The 6,851-nt window shown below is 58.5% G+C and overlaps 1 pseudogene across 1 annotated transcript; it reads left to right on the top strand.

Moving 5' to 3' along the window:
• Positions 1 to 483: 483 nt before the first annotated feature.
• LOC309606635 (serine/arginine-rich splicing factor 3 pseudogene) lies at positions 484 to 2,107 on the top strand (annotated as a pseudogene). The gene has a single exon. The product of its transcript is annotated as a serine/arginine-rich splicing factor 3 pseudogene (transcript).
• Positions 2,108 to 6,851: the final 4,744 nt, after the last annotated feature.

Genomic DNA, 6,851 nt, shown 5'->3' with positions numbered 1-6,851 from the left:
GGAAGAGACGGATGGAGAGAGAGAGAGAGGGAGAGGGAAAGAGGTAGAGGGAGAGCGGGACAGGGAAAGAGGGACAGGGAGAGAGGGAGGCAGAGAGGGAGGAGAGGAAGCAGGGAGAAAACAGAGAAAGAACACACCATCTACATTTCTGTCAAATGACACCGGGGATCCTTACATAACCGGGAGAAAATTACAGAGCGAGGCTCTTTCTCAGCTGGAACTGGAACTGCAGACGGGGCCAAACACCACCAGGCTGGCCACACATGTCCAGCCGCTGCCCCAGTCCCGTGAGTCCGGTCAACAGGGCTCTGAGTGTCTGCTCCAGGGAGCTGGGGTTCACCCTCTCACCGGGGAGGCGGGGCCAAGCCAGTAGGGCCCCGGGCTGGACACAAAGGGGGAAAAGCATCCCCACAGGACAGCTTGTGCGAGCAGATGCAGCTGCCAGATTCTAGAGGCCTGGGATCACCCTATGGCCTGTGAAACCCAGGAGCCACGAGGGTCTTGCATCGTGATGCCTGTCCGTTGGACTGTCAAGTTTATGTAGGGAATCTTGGAAACAGTGGTAACAAGGCTGATTTGGAACGAGCTTTAGGCTATTATGGACCACTCTGAAGTGTGTGGGTTGCTAAAAACCCTCCCGGCTTCGCTCCTGTTGAACGTGAAGATCCCCGAGATGCAGCCGATGCTGTCCGAGAACTAGATGGGAGAACACTATGTGGCTGCCGAGTAAGAGTGCACCTGTCGAATGGGGAAAAGAGAAGTCGAAATCGTGACCGCCTCCTTCTTGGGGTCGTCGCCCTCGAGATGATTACCGGAGGAGGAGTCCTTCACCTCGCCACACATGTCCGAGACGGAGAAGCTTCTCCCTCAGCCAGAGCAGGTCCCTTTCTAGATATAGGAGAAGAGAGAGATCCCTGTCCCAGGAGAGAAATCACAAGCCGTCCCGATCTTTCTCTAGGTCTCCTAGCCGATCTAGGTCAAATGAAAGGAAATAGAGGACCACTTTGCAAGAAGAGTGGTGTACAGGAAGTAACTTCATTTGACAGGAGTATGTACAGAAAATTCAAGTTCTGTTTGAGACTTCCGAAGCTTGGTGCACTTTTTAAATGTTTTAGCTGTTCACATTTGTTTGTCTCTTGGGACAGTGACACATAAAGGTGTCATTCTCTATGGTTTGAAATGGGTCCTGTGAGGCATGTAATATGAAGAATTGTTACCTTCCAATGTTCCCTTAAGCAAAATTGAATTTGCTTTGAATTTTTGGTCTTGCCTAGACGGATAATAAAACTCTGACTCCTGCCCAGCTAAAGTGTGATGTTTACTATTATGGAAACAACACTGGCAAACATTGAAAAGGCTTTCTGTAGCTGGGATATGGCATGCAGCTGTAGTTAAGCAAGCAGTCTTTAAAAGGTGCTGTGAACACAAGGCAGCAGGTAAAACTTAAAGCTGCACCCTTACCCTAGATTAGAGGTTTAAAAATTCCACTAGTCTTCACACCGGACAAGAGGTTGTCCAGTGACTTTAGAATCGAAGAAGTTTCAAGAAAGTTAGTTTACCTTTGATTTAGGGCATAAGTCCCCTGTGTGATTGCTGTACATGAATACAAAGCTCTTTGTAATATTACTTGGGAATTTGAGAGTATTCAAGACACCAATGTCCTGCCAGATTAAGAGTATATTGTAGAGCTGAACTTTGAGTTACTGTGCAGTTTTTTTTTTTCATGCTGTCATTTGTAATATGTTTTGTGACAATCCTTGGGATGAAAGTTTTGGTTCCAAAAGAAAAAAAAAAAGAATCCTCCTGCCAATGCAGGGGACGCGGGTTCAAGCCCTGGTCCAGGAAGATCCCACGTGCCGCAGATCAACTAAGCCCGTGGGCCACAACTACTGAGCCTGCGCTCTAGATCCTGGGAGCCACAACTACTGAGCCCCCGTGCCACAACTACAGAACCCGGCACGTGTAGAGCCCGTGCTCCGAAACGAAAGAAGGCACCGTAATGAGAGGCATGTGCCCGCAACGAAGAGGGGCCCCCGCTCGCCACAACTAGAGAAAGCCCGCGTGCAGCAACGAAGACCCAACGCAGCCAAAAATTAATTAATTAATTAATTTTTAAAAGAAGACTGCCATTGGGATGGCTGGGGGATAGCTCCACGCTCTGCTTCCCGAGGGGGGCCTGCACCCGGGGACTCAGGAGGCGCCCTCGCTCCTGGCGATGCGTCCAGAAGCCCCAGCGCAGGAAAAGCACACATGGCATCCACTCAGGGAGGCCGGGCCCGGGGAGCACACGGGGTCTCCCTGGTACTATTCTTGCCACTTCCCTACAGGTGTGAAGTTTTCAAACTAAAGCATTCGGGGGCTTCCCTGGTGGCGCAGTGTTTGAGAATCTGCCTGCCAATGCAGGGCACACGGGTTCGAGCCCTGGTCTGGGAAGATCCCACATGCCGTGAAGCGGCTGGGCCCCTGAGCCACAATTACTGAGCTTGCGCGTCTGGAGCCTGTGCTCTGCAGCAAGAGAGGCCCGCGCACCGCGATGAAGAGTGGCCCCCGCTTGCCACAACTAGAGAAAGCCCTCGCACAGAAACGAAGACCCAACACAGCCATAAATAAATAAATAAATAAATAATGTTAGCTGTTTAAAAAAAAAAATTTAGACTTCAAAATAAAGCATTCGGGGAAGAGGGCAGAAGCTGAAAAAGCCGCCCAGGCCCCAGCCCTTCAAGACCCCACGCCGGGTCAGGTGCAGGAGAACCCTGTGAGATTAAAGAAACATCACAGAGAGCAGGGGCGGGGCGGGGTCTCGAGGGACAACCTCCTTCGGGGCAGAATCTCGGTAGACAGACCGCCACCTTCCCCTAGGAAGGATCCAGAACCTTGGGACCCAAACACTCTGAGCGCCTCAGGAGAAGAAGGCCTTCCCGGGGGCAGGGCACACAGACGCCTCTCGACCACCCCGCGGGGCCCACACGCACCCAGCTCCTCGCGTGTGAATGGCAGGAAGGTCACGTCCCCGTTCAGGTTCTTGTTGAAGTCGATGCACAGGAGACTCAGCTTATTTTTTTTTATTTTTTAAAACTTAAAAAATTAATTAATTAATTTATTTATTTGTGACTGCATTGGGTCTTCGTTGCTGCACACGGGCTTTCTCCAGTTGCGGCGAGCAGGTTTCTCATTGTAGTGGCTTCTCTTGTTGCGGAGCATGGGCTCTAGGCGCACGGGCTTCAGCAGTTGTGGCAAACAGGCTCAGTAATTGTGGCTCACGGGCTCTAGAGCGCTGGGTCAATAGTTGCGGCGCACGGGCTTAGCTGCTCCGTGGCATGTGGGATCTTCCCGGACCAGGGCTCAAACCCATGTCTCCAGCATGGGCAGGCGGATTCTTAACCGCTGCGCAAACAGGGAAGTCCTCAGCTTCTTCTTGATGCTCTTGATTTTCTGAAGGAAGAAGACGGCTGTAAAATCGGGGGGCGGGAGCACGGAGGGGGGTTCAAGGAGAAGAGGCGGATGAGGCGGACGAGAGGAGGGAGATGGGAAAGAAAGGGCCTCGGGTCCTAACTGTTAGGACCCTCCTCAGGAGTTACCCCAAGGTGATAGCCTAAGCTTCAGCCGTTTCAACGGAGCTAAGTTTCTGTCCCTTCAGGGTCTATCCGGTTCGCAGAAACAGGTAGAAACGGACCAGCCTGGGGGAGGGAGCGACGTGGGGCGCGGAGGAAGGTGCCGGTTCCCCGGGGCCCCTGCCGGGCCAGCAGCAGGCGGGGTGCCTCGAGGACCTGCCCAGGCTGCGCCCCCTGCCCGGCCCAGGACTCAGCGCGCCCGGCCCCGCTCCCGGGCTGAGCAGACGTGCCTGTCCGAGGACAGGAGGGGCGCTGGGGGAGCGTGCCCGCTGGCTCTGCCAGGCGCAGGGGCTCGTCGGGCACGCCTGGCTCAGAAGCAGCCTGAGGGACACCGGGCCTCTGCGGGCAGCAGGCGCCGTGCCGGGCACTGGCCTCCCTGCAGCCTCACGGCCCCACCGGCCACGACTGGGCAGGAGCACAGGGCGCCCTGGGAGGGTGGGGCGGCACTCAGGACCCCGCCCCGCGCCAGCAGGCCGCCTCTCCTGGGCGCCCCCCTCCACGGGCGTCCCCGTGGTCCCTCGGGCCAGTGGTTCTCAAGTGTCAAGGCGGTCTGTGCAGCCCCACTGTCCACACCCTCACCTCCCCCAGCCTCGAAGCTCCATGTGCCCGCCGCTCCGGTGGACTCCGGGGCCCACGTGCCCGGGCCCCACCCTGGATGCCGGAGTCCCACAGTCCTCTGAGTCCCGCTTTCCTCCACCGCAAGGCACAGCACCGGCCGAAGCGGGACAGCGTTTGTGTTGAGGAATAAGAACTGTCGCTGAGCCCTGGGTCGGGCCTGGTACCCGCGTTCACCGTGTCTGTCACTTTCTGACGCAAACCAGCCAGCGCAGGGCTGCACCCCAGCCCCTTCTGTACGGGGCTCCCACACTCGGGGCCACCGTCCCCCTGCCCTCATCACCCCGGAGAGGCCCGGAGCCCCGGGCTCATTCTAGCCAATCCTGAGCCTGCTCCTTCCCGGGGACCCACACCTCAGGCTCCAGTCCCCAGCCACCCCTCCCCTCATTCCTGCCGAACCCTCGTGCTCCTAGGAGGCCCTAGGTGACAAGGCGTGCCCCTGCCCAGCACCATGAGTGACAAGCTCTTTCCGCACCTGCTGGCCTCACTGTTCTCTGTCCTCCACACAAACCGACTCGGTCAGCCCTCACGACCACCTGTGAGGGGGTCCTCGGGTCACGCACGTTGCAGATGGTGAACAGGGACAATGGGGTCCAGTGACCGGCCTCCGGGGACACAGCCAGTTGGTGGCAGAGCTGGGTCTGATCCCGGCCATCAAGATGCGTGTAGCCACGGCGCCCCACGCCACGCACCGAGGTGACGCGCTCGACCATGGGTGGCTCGCAGTGCCCGCCCCCCTCCCCACCCCACGGGGCTGCCTCCCGGGAGGGGCTGGGCTGCCCATCGCCCGCCTGTCCAGGGTGCCGCAGGGACCCCATCCTGCTGGACCAGGAGTGGGAAGAGCTGGGGGCTCTGTGGGTCCACGCTAGGGGCAGAGGGGTGTCAGGCAGCTGGGAGGACCTGAAGGGACAGGCCCCCCGGGGGGGGCCCCACTGGGAACCCGCACGGCCGCAGGGCTCAGCCAAGAGAGGAGGGAGGGGGTGAAGGCGGACGCCATGCTCTTCAGCCTCCCGTCGTCCCCCAGCCTCCGTGCCCAGCAGGAGCCGCGCTGTGAATTACGGGAGAAAGAGGTCGGGTCTTGGCCCCCAGTCCTGGCACACAGCTCCTAAACCTAAAGCCACAGGCCGGGTTGCATCTTACGGCCCCCCTGCCTGCCCACCTCCTGCGAGGGGAGAGGGCCAGGGGTTGCAACGTGAATCCGTTGCCCATGGCCCCCGCTGTAATCGTGCTCATGGAACAAAATCTCGGTAAACACGGGGTTCAGAGAGCTGCGGGGTGGGTGCTTGCAGGCGGACTGGAAGCCCCGCGCCCCGCGCCCCGCCCCACGCCTCCCCACCTCCTCCTTCCACCTGGCTATTCCTTTCAAATAGCCCGGTGCTCTAGTCCGTGGACTGGGGGCCTGTGTTCTGGGGGCCCGCGCTAGCCAACGAACGGAACTCGGGCTGGGGGCGTGGGAACTCCTGACACAGCCTGTCGGCCACAAGCGCAGAGGACGACGTGGACCTGTGGCTGGCGTGGGCCAAGCCCTGACCTGCGGGCTCTGACTCCGGGTAGATGGAGTCCGAACTGAAGAGCTGCAGAAACCCGGCAGTCCCAGCGCTGCTGCTGCGGGAGCCCCACGGGCCTGGCGTCGGGACGGAAGCTCTGTGGGAAAGGGGGCTGAGGGTGGAGTAGGCTCGGAGGCGGGGGTCCTTCCTTGAGACCCTCCCACCAAAGCCACGGGGGGCGGGGGACCCGGATGAGGCGGGGGTGGGGCGCGACGCAGGGAGGGGCCCACGCTGCCCGTGCTCTGGGGAAGCCCTGTGACCCTGAGGACCGAGGGCACAGCAGGTGCAGGGGGAGCGCTGGTCCACGTGGACCTTCCCTCCTGGGGTTGAGGCGGCAGAGAGATGGGCAGAGGCCGGCACACGGGGCTCAGGCCAGGCGCTCCCCTACCGCGAAACTTCCTCAAAAAGCAGCCGTCGCAGGACTCGGCAACCGCAGTCATGGGCACTTACCCCGGGGAAATGGAGGCTGAAGTCCACACAGAAGCTGTACACAAACGCTCGCCTGACTGGGAAGAGCCGCAGACCGAAAGCCGCCGGGGGCCTTCCCAGGGCAACGGATGACAGGGGCAGTCGTGTCAACGTCAGGATCCTGCTGGGACGCTGACTGGACTTGCACAAGAGGTGACACTGGGGAAAAGTGGGCAATGGCGTTTCGCTTTCTAGGGAGCTGGCCAACTCCTTTCCAGAGGGGCTGCACCGTCTTCCGCTCCCTCCAGCGACGACGCCCCTGTTCTGTGCTGCCTCGCCAGCACTGGGCACCGGCTCCAGGTTCTGCTGGGAGCAGAGCTTAGGTTTTCTAGTTCTAGGAGAAGCTCCAGAGTGACTCACTAAGGCCATTAGCGAGTAATTATTTCCCAATGAGTGGCTATTTCCAGTTAAAACCAAAAGCCACCTAATTATTGCTTTTCCCAAAAATTAAATATGAAATCTACGTTATGTAATTGTACACTTAGTTCCCCCTTTGTGTATTCTAATTTCTTCCTGAGAAACCTAAGATGCCATCTGGCAGACTGCCCACAGTGGCTACGATTTGGGCAGCAGCAAAGGTCAACTTTAAACATTTTGCATCTAAAGTGGC

Source organism: Balaenoptera borealis (assembly GCF_965194805.1).
Source record: "Balaenoptera borealis genome assembly, chromosome: 11".
Lineage (NCBI taxonomy): Eukaryota > Metazoa > Chordata > Mammalia > Artiodactyla > Balaenopteridae > Balaenoptera > Balaenoptera borealis.
The sequence above is the reverse complement of the archived record's forward strand: the minus strand, read 5'-3'. Positions and strand labels throughout refer to the sequence as shown.